The sequence below is a fragment of the Poecilia reticulata genome, linkage group LG7 (genome assembly GCF_000633615.1).
Source record: "Poecilia reticulata strain Guanapo linkage group LG7, Guppy_female_1.0+MT, whole genome shotgun sequence".
Classification (NCBI taxonomy): Eukaryota; Metazoa; Chordata; class Actinopteri; order Cyprinodontiformes; family Poeciliidae; genus Poecilia; species Poecilia reticulata.
Genome location: NC_024337.1, coordinates 16,264,884 through 16,274,681, shown reverse-complemented (window position 1 = coordinate 16,274,681; position 9,798 = coordinate 16,264,884). Strand labels below are relative to the sequence as shown.

General features: G+C 38.5%; 1 long non-coding RNA gene across 2 annotated transcripts in view; it reads right to left on the bottom strand.

Annotated features, from left to right (window-relative positions):
* Positions 1–913: 913 nt before the first annotated feature.
* LOC103467799 (uncharacterized) overlaps positions 914–9,798 on the bottom strand; it is a 17,030-nt gene continuing 8,145 nt past the window's right edge. The window contains exons 2-4 of one of the 2 annotated variants that reach the window (XR_534120.1): positions 4,096–4,175; positions 1,299–1,437; positions 914–1,194 (exon numbers count right to left, since the gene is read on the bottom strand). This is a non-coding gene — a long non-coding RNA (uncharacterized LOC103467799). Of the gene's footprint in view, positions 1,438–4,095; positions 4,176–9,798 lie in introns of both variants that reach the window. The other variant, XR_534119.1, reaches the window with a different exon arrangement.

The following is a 9,798-nucleotide window of genomic DNA, read 5'->3' as shown; positions in this document are numbered from 1 at the left end:
AATCATAGCTGTGATTCTTTTTCAAAGGTTGTTTCTCCATAGCAACAAACTTTTGACCCTGGATTGAGTATTTCTTCTAGCATCTAAAGAAACTTTGGATTGAAATACTCCAATTCAGGTTACGTTACAGAATGACTTTAAAGGATGAGTTTGTTTTCAAAAAATGGCTTTGGTGGGTATTTATCATATCGTTTTTCATGTATCGTGAAAAACTTAGTATCATGGTAAGAATTTTGGTGTATCATTGCCTTGATAAATTTCAATTGATGATGCCAAATAAAATGTAAAAGTTTAAATAGTATTTTTGCCATTTTCTCCACTAATTGTTTCACTAGAGCAAAATCAAAAATGTAGTCAAATGCAGGAGGACTGAGCAGTTTAGTGATATAAATCCCATTTGTTTAAGTTATTGGTGTCGTAAATGGGAATGATGTTCAAGAGCAACATTTGAGTTTGTGGTGATATGAATGTTGTGCCATAAAATGGAGGTGATAAATATTTTTTCATCTTAATTACATGCGTTGGACGGATGTATTTAAGCTGCTGTCGCTTTTCTGTCGTCTCCAACCGCCCTGCCCATTCTCCCCTGACATCAACAAGGCGTTTTCCGTCTACACAACTGCAGCTCTCTGGATATTTTCTCTCATTTGGACCTCTGCCTATAAACCCGAGAGACGATTATGAGTGAAAATCCCAGGAGATCAGCAGTTTCTGAAATACTCAGACCAACACGCCCGGCGCTAGCAGCCATGTGAGTTCCGATCAGCTCAAAACGGCACTGCGAGTTCTTCTGAGGCTCTTCATTTTTGACCCAGTGTTGTTTAGTTTAAATTTCCCAACAGCACGAACGCAGCAGCAGGAGTTTTGCTTCTCTCTTTCTCTCCTCTACTCTGCATCATCCTAAAAACAGAGAATCACTTCATTAATTTACTACTTCCCTGCTATCTGTGTCTGGGCTTAAATAAAGACGGTGAGTGCTGAACACAAAGCTGAATATCACAGAGGAGCTCAGGGCCTTATTTAGAAGAGCATGGACTGAATCACAAGGCATCTCAGTTTGTCACATGAGAAGTTATTAGGAAGAATGAATCACAAGTTTAAAACAAACATCTCCGTATCTTTTCTCAGCAGGATTTGTATGAGGCAGGTCTTCCCTGGATGGTCATTTCCTCCCTGGTGTGAGGTATTTAGTCTCTAGGTGGAAATGAATCAGCATTCAGAACAAGGCTGTCACTTTTAGGGGGGTTCTGAAAATGGAAGAGTCATCATTTGATTTGTCTGCCAGCTACTTTGTAAACCTGATTGGCTTTAGCTTGCAGGACAAGAACATCATCCTGGCTTTGTGCTGCCAGGCCTATTTATGGTTCCCTGGTCGGGTCTATTCATAGGACGGTTCAGGTCGAAGTCAGCCGGCGAAGTGACGGCATTCCACACACACTTGAGAAGGAAAACACATAAGCAGTAAAAGTTATTGTGCTGAAGGGACAATGAAAAGGTTTAACAGTGAAATCTTTTCATTCCTATTGTCCATTTTTTCCCTACAAAGATTAAACTTGTGTTTAGGGACGAGAACTTGAGCTGAGGAAACTCAGATTAACATTTCCCTTTGCTCTTATCCTGCATCAAGTCAGGAGACACACTTAAAGTAAGGTAGTTTTATTTATATAGCGCATTTTCAGCAACAAGGCAGTTCAAACTGTTTTTCATAAATTAGAAGAAAATACAAACAAAACAAAAGGTGAGGATAACAACAACAAAAAAGCTAAATGTCGGTTCTCCATATCTGATTCTTGTTCTGGGCTGTTAAATACTCCACAATTTATAAACCAACAGGAGTTTCTCTGGGTCTTGCTCCAATATTAAAAGTATAAAGCTTGTTTTCTTCTTTTTAAAAAACTTGTTTGAGATAAATAAGTAAATAAAATCAAATCAAATCAAACAAAGCTGCACATTTATGCCATGTCCCACTTCTCAGAATATCTTAGGGTCAGTAAGAATTTAATCTCATCCAAGTGTTTGCATGTTTCCTCAAATAAATATTTTGGTTTTGTGTTGCTGAGCTTCCATCTCCTGTAACATTTTTATTGGGAAGTTCTTGGAGAGATAATGTTTTCCTGTTGTTTTCTAGCTGGGTGTTCCACTATATGTCAGCGAAATAACAAGCTCTGCTGTTAAAAATGTATATTTTCCTATTTTCCCCACAGGGAAGTCACTGCGGCTGCTGTAGCTGGAGTGTTGGTGGGTTTCATAAAGCCCTAATATTTCTTATATCAAATTACAGTCTTTGAGTTTTTTGTGTGCTCAAGAAAACGCAACTTTTGGTGTTACAGCGAACATTATCGTTAGAGTTGAGACATAAGTACAGATAAAGCAAGTTGCAGAAAGATTAGTTGGTCATATGAAGTAAAATAAGCCTGAAAATTAATATGCCTTCTCTTTCTGGACTTTCATCATCAGCAGCAGAGCATTTTATTCTTCAGCTCAGCAGCAGGAAGACTGGGATCGTTCTGCCATAAAACCAGGATGTGTGCATGTGAAGCCGAGCCAAGCATTCCCAGTAAGGGTCATTCCTTTGAGTTTGGTTTATGAATACGACACAATTAGAAAATAATGTGATTCTTTTTGTTTGCTGTTTAACAGAGCAGTCGCACAAACTCTGGTTAAACTGGTATCAAAAATTAATGTTCTTAAAAGTAGAAAGTTTGCAAACAAAGATTTTCCATGAAGATCCCAGTGCTGGATATAGCAGCAGTAAAAATACCTGGCTTCGTTGCTTTTGTTTGAGCCTGTTCACTAATAGTTGTAGAACAAACTGTTAAGGCACATGTGTCAAACTCAAGGCCCGTGGGCCAGTTTTGGCCCGCCAGAGGATTTTATGTGGCCCTCGAAACTGTAGAAATAAAATCGATAAGATAAGAGATGTGGTTTAAATTATTATTTTATCAGTCAAATGAACAGTTTTATTTGTGTTGTTCCAAATTAGATATAGTGAAAATATGTTAAATTTAATTTAATTTCAAGAAGCTGTCATAAAATGCAGAAACAGCTATTTATTCATATTTTAACAGCCTTTTAACAAGTAGTTTTATCAATACATTTAGCCACAAATGGCTTCTTAATCTTGTTGTGGCCCAGAATGAAAATGAGTTTGATAACCCTGTGTTAAGGCTTCTAAAGATACATATGTACTGTGCATGTCACAAATTATCCCAGGAGTTTTTTGCAATAAACAATAATAGTATTGTTTTGAGACAATTTTTAAATAATTTAAAATGTAATCTCCCCTCAAAGATCAATAAACTTTCATTTCTAGCAAACATTTAACTCTGGAAGACATTTTTAATATCCGATATAAATAAACAAAACAACTGAAACAACAAATAAAATGGACACTGAAGTCTCTGTAAACAAAATTATGTTTCAAAAAAGGGATTTGTAGAGGCAAATGAAGCAGACTGAAACTTTTTATCATCCAGTGTTTGGTAGAAAGAAAGAGAGACGGGAAAAACAAAAAGAAACTGATTTGTTGTGCATTGCAGCAGGCTTATAGGATTGCATTTTATTGACGTATATCAGAGTAAAATACTCTTAATCGTGCAAATCATGCTTTGCTTTCCTTCCGCTTCACATTTTTGCTGTAGTTTCTTTTGGTCTATAAAATCTGGTTAAGGCTTGAACATGACAAAATACTGAAGCATGACATCTTTACCGGATCCATCATTGGATGCAGGTTGCACTTGGATCCCACTCACTTAGAGATGACCTTCTGGTGCTATTACCAACCAGCTTGAGCAGACCACCGTGGGAAGTCACCTTTCTGTGACTTATACATTAGCTAGATGAGCGAGAGCCCTGTGCATGGTGGGTAGCACTAGCTGATACTAACGCATGGATCATAAACCTCTGATGGCTTCTATATAAGGCTGGCTGAGTGGATGACACCTCGGGGGTCTGGACAGCGTTAACTGCAGCATGGACTTATAAGGAGGAGGCGCTCCGATTAAAGGGAGTCAGGGGTTAGGCGCAACATTTTAATAGACATACTGTGAGTCACTTCTTGAAACATTGTGTTGTAGTGTTTGCACAAGTTGTCACCTGTGACGTATGGCGCATTCTTGTCGGACCTCCGCATGGTTAACGGCCCGCTGTGTTGTTGAGCGGCAGCGAAGCCGAGTCTGGGCAGGAAGTAACACACAATACATCAGGAAGTAGACAGGCTTGAGCGATAGAGCAGGAATGTTCTTTACCAGGGCATGATATACTCACCGACTCAAATTTAATATATTAATTATTAGCTGCACTGTTGAGTTCGTTAGGTGCTACATCTTTTTGTTGTGTTTTTGTTTTTGTCGTCAAATGAAATTGCCAACTCGGACACAAGATATACATGTGATAGGTTGGGTTGTAGTTAAATTGAAGAAGGAAAGATTATATGTGAATAGTCATAGCAGAATTTAAGTCAGTTGTTTTGGCTACACTGTAAAAACACAAAATCTTACCAAGTATTTTTGGTCTAGTTTCTAGTGCAACACTTGAAATAAGACAAAAACTGATATACAAGTAACTTTTCAGCAAGATATAGGAGCTTGTTTATATAATTCTCTAATATCTGTAATAATAGTACATGTTCCACTGGTAAATTATTTAACCTATAACAAGATATTTTCCCCATTATTTGGTGAAATAATCTTCCAAAGGAACTGGTACTTTTTAATTAGGATTAAGGAATTATTGACTTAAAACAATCTTTATTGTTTTTAAAATGCTTGTAAGTTCATTCTGTCATATTTCAAGTTCACCAAGCAGCAGGAAAATAAGACAAAAAAATAGTTGGTAAGATTTTGTGTTTTTGCAGTGTAGCAGCTTCTAATTCATCTCTAAGTCATTTGTTCCTTTAGTTCATACTTTGTCTGTGCCTATTTGTAATGTGGCGTACTGGTTTGTTTTAAGAAAATTAAAAATTTAGATAAATTATGGAGATGAATAACAACATATACCACATGTTTTATTTTCACTTTACAATATTTTGTGCACATTTTATATTAAAGCCAAACATTAAAGCCAAATTTTATTAAAATGTGACTGATTGTGACTCAGGTTGAGCCAAAACACTTCTGAGCTACATCCTACTGAGTGAGTAAAATTTGATGAAGTCACTTTTTCTTACAACAGGCAATAAGCAAATTGTAGAAAATTGCATTACAAACATATGTTGTGTCACTGGATACAAAAGGTCATCAAGGTGGGTCATCAAAATTTAAGAGGCATTTTAAAGAGAATAGACCTCTGCCCTCAAACAGATCTGAAGTGAAATCAAAAGGTCGTCAATAAAGTGTGAAACCTCCCACTGAGATCTTAAGTAGCAATTTACAAAATGTGAAAAAGTCTAAGGGGAACAAATAAGGAAATGTACCTGGACTATAGTTACTTAAAAATGAAACCTTACCAACCTCCACTCCAGATCTGCTCCTTATTTATTGAAAAATAAACCTGGAGACTAATTAGAGTCTTTGCATGTTTGCTTCTTCATCTTGATCCAAATATGCAGAATTTTCTATGAGTGGTGTTAAATATATGTCTTCCTTCATCTCTGTTGTGGCTTCGAGTAACATCGGTTTCTCATTGTCGGGAGGATTTCCAAAGTTACCACATTACATGTAAAGGCCTGTCTAAAAGAGTGATGTGTCCTCTTCAATCTCCCAAATATAAATATGTATGAGCTAAAAGTAGCAGGGGCTGATTTATTGTCGTGCTCTTTTTGCAATAAGAAGCAGTAATAAGAAAGAAAGTGTTGATGTTTTGTCTGACTACAGTAAAATAGCATCTCTGTGCAGCTGTTTTAGCTCTGGCACAAGCTGTTTTTGTCCCAGGAGGCCAGCTGCTGCTGTTTCCATTGTGTGAAGCATGTTTGGTCAAGATAGTGGGTGTGGGAAAGAATCAGCAGCAAATTGGAGGGGATTTGTGCCTGAGTTAGAGTCAGGTTTATTTGTACGGCACGTTTCAGCAGCAGGGCATGTTCAAAGTGCTTTACATGATAAAAACATCATACAGTCACCTAATATGAAACAAGCAATAAACATTACATTTCATCAAAATCATTAAGCAAATACAAATCAAATATGCTGATCAACAGTGTTTCAGCTGTTTTGCAGTTTTCTGGAAGCTTGTTCCAGATTTGTGGTGCATAGAAGCTGAATGCTACTTCTCTATGACAACAGCAGGTCTTTACTGTAGTTTGATGCTAAACTGTTCAGTGATTTATAAACTAACAACAGTATTTTAAAGTCTATTCTCTGTGCCGTATAGGGACTTTAGAACCGGGTTCATGTGCTCTGTCTGGTTTTAGTCAGAACACCAGCTGCAGCGTTTTGGAGCAGCTGAAACTGTCTGATTTTTGAGGCAGACCTGAGAAGACGCTTAACACTTGGATGAGTTTCTCTAGATCAGAGGTGTCCAAACCTTTTACCTTGTGGGCCAATGCTGTCAGGTTGAAAGCAATTGATGGCCACAAAGGAGATTTTTAACATAAAAAGTTGTGGTGGGCCAGATTTGGCCCCCGGACCTTGAATTTGATGCATATTGAGCTTGCATGTCTTTCTTTGTGACTTAACATTTTACACTGCCTCTTAAAGAAATCGCATATTTAGACAATTCCACTGAGGCTGGACTGAGACCAAATTGCTGCAAAAATATCAGTTGTTGCTGTAAATGGAGACCAGACACACACTGTTTGTGTGTGTTACTGCCTGGTTGTAAGTGGGTTTAATTTCTCCTACAACAAATTGCATGTTGTTACTTTACTGCCCTGATACCTCGACTGATTTGCAGACGTATATAAAAACTCCAATAGAGCTGGAAGGTGTTTTATGACTTATTTAGCAAGACAACTTAATAATGAACACTGTTTGGATGCACAGTGGCGCAGCTGGTAGAGCTGTTGCCTTGCAACAAGAAGGTTCTGGGTTCGATTCCTGGCCGGGGGTCTTTCTGCATGGAGTTTGCATGTTCTCCCTGTGCATGCGTGGGTTTTCTCCGGGTACTCCGGTTTCCTCCCACAGTCCAAAAACATGACTGTCAGGTTAATTGGCCTCTCCAAATTGCCCCTAGGTGTGAGTGTGTGTGTGCATGGTTGTGTGTCCTGTGTGTCTCTGTGTTGCCCTGCGACAGACTGGCGACCTGTCCAGGGTGTACCCCGCCTCTCGCCCGAAATGTTAGCTGGAGATGGGCACCAGCAACCCTCCCGACCCCACTGAGGGACAAGGGTGCAAGAAAATGGATGGATGTTTGGATGATCGTGTTTCACATGTGTTGTGTGGATGGACAGATGTGGATGTGGAGAGGAAATAATAAGGCACAAGGGTGGGTGATGTTTTCCTTGTAAGGAGCCTTTTGCATGTTTTCTTCCTCTAAAACAATCGAATGATTCATTTAGTGATTATGTTGCTAAGAGCTTGTGTTGGAAACAATGTTGTGTCCACTCAGCAACACCGGTCAGCTCAGAAGACCCAGCCCTTCATGTGAAATCTGTCATCCAGCATGAAGTGTCTCAGTGTGTCTGGAACATTCAGCTTCACCTCATCACACTTCCTCTTTGCGCATGTTTTAGAGGGAAACAGATAGAAGCAGAACGAGCGCGTGTCTGCGATCAGCTCTGCTCAGCGAACAAACCTGGTAACACAGGAAGCACGACTAGGCTTTTACAGAAGTGGAATTTCCTCCCACTAAGATGTGTATCGCTGCCCTTCTACTGATGGAGCAGAGGAAAGGGGAGAAAGGAGCGTTTTCATTCTTTGTTCAAAAAGGAATCTTGCACAAAGCTTTCAGCTGGTAGTTTATATTAAGCAACAGTCTCTCATTCCTCTCAAGGACTTTCTGTGCCTTGCGCAATGTCAACACCCCCCCTGAATGGTTTCACATTTTGTCATCTTACAAGGGCAAAGGTAACTTTATTTTTTGGGATTTTGTGTGATAAACCAACACAAACAAGTACATAATTACAAAAAAGATGGGAAATTATCCATAGTTTTTTATGTATTTATCAGATAACAGTAAACAGTTTTGTGATGCCCTTAAGAGGAAAATCAGTGTATTGCCTTGAAAAGTTAGTTAATAACACTGTGTACTGTATATTTTGGTATTGATCCAATACTAGTATCGTCAATACCGATACTGATACCGATACTTTTCATCAGCTTTTGGTGTTTTATTTATTTTTCCTTTGAATTATTTAGCTAAAACTTAGAATAGAATCTGTAAAACTTTATAGGTGCCTACACAATACTTTAATAACATATTGAGTTTGACTTTATCGAACACAGTGTAATAAAAGAATAAACAAAGTTATATACAAACAAGATCAATTTAAAACAAAACCGAACAAAAGAGCAGTAGTAAAGTGTATTTACATGTTCAATTGATGTGATAAAAAGAGAAACAAAACTGATTTCTGTGACTTTTTTTCTTAATAAATAAAGTGCAAAAAATATAACTTGAGAGCAAATCAAGGCAAAATCTTTTCTGACCTGGGGTTGAGAAACTACAAAGATCAAATAAAATTTCAAGAGAGAATCTGAAACTAAAATATCAATCTTACTAGCCACTGTGCTGTGTGGCTGCTTTTGCATAAAGAATAGGAATGCCGTTTAGAGTTCATAGAAAGATGAATCTAGCAAAATACAAAATTATTGTGAAAAAAACTTGTTAAGCCAAGTTCACAATGCAACCTGAAGTAACCCAATTCCGATTTTGTGTCAAATCGAATTTTATTTTATGTTTTTTAGTGTAGTTGTTCACACTTCCAAATATGCGACTTGTGTGTGAACTGCAAACGGCCATAAAATGTTCCGCATGCGCAGTAGAAGGCGCAATAGTCACAGAAAGAGAGCTGCTCAGTGTTTTGCCAACTGCCATAACGTAGAAGAAGAAGACGTGCTCAGTGTTTGCGGAAGTAAACGTTGATGCTAACGGTTTACGATTTTGAAGTTGCTCTCCGACCGCAGCCAGCATATTAACAGCTCAATCCTCGTTATTGTCCGCCATAATTGTTGTTTTTCTTCCCGCTTGAGCGTATCAGGACGCAGAATAGTGACGTTAGTCGAGTATCAATGACGTTCATCTCGGATGAATGCGAGCTGGCCGTTCAGATGCAGGTCACATTTAAAACGATCGGATTTCCAAGTAACCTGGATAGCAATCGAAAAAAACAATCCGACCTGTGTTGTCCAGACTGTCATGAAAACATCAGATACAGGTTTGCCTTTAAGCAGGAAAATGTTCTGTTCTAGAAATATATTGCGTGAAGAATGTGAATCTGAAGTCCTTGCTTTGAAAGCACTGGGTTCACATGTTTATATCTTGATAACAAAGTGTGAAATAGTAGCAAGCAGTCATCTTCCGGTGGTTTTAGGTGTTTATCATGTTCCGCCCTGCTACGCTAACAGAGCGAGACGGCTTTGAGTGTTTGCATACTTTTATTCCTGTAATATATATGTACCAGGCCGTATGAAAAGCCTCTGTGTCATTCCTATATTTAAAATAGTTGGCCAGCTGGGTCTTGCAAAATGTTCTGCAAGTGTTTTGCTGCACTTCAGATCTGTTGCCATAGCGGCTGATGATGTCAAAGCCAAGGCATTGGAATAAAAGCACACCCACTTTTTTAACGGAAAGGACTGGACGGAAAATAGTGTTCAGTTAGCCAGAGCAAATCAACAAGGAGAGAGCAAGTTCTGGCCTTGGGCACATAATCTACTTAATAAACGAACCCACTTGTTTTCTCTGGTCTGTAGGTTTGGCCGCTAC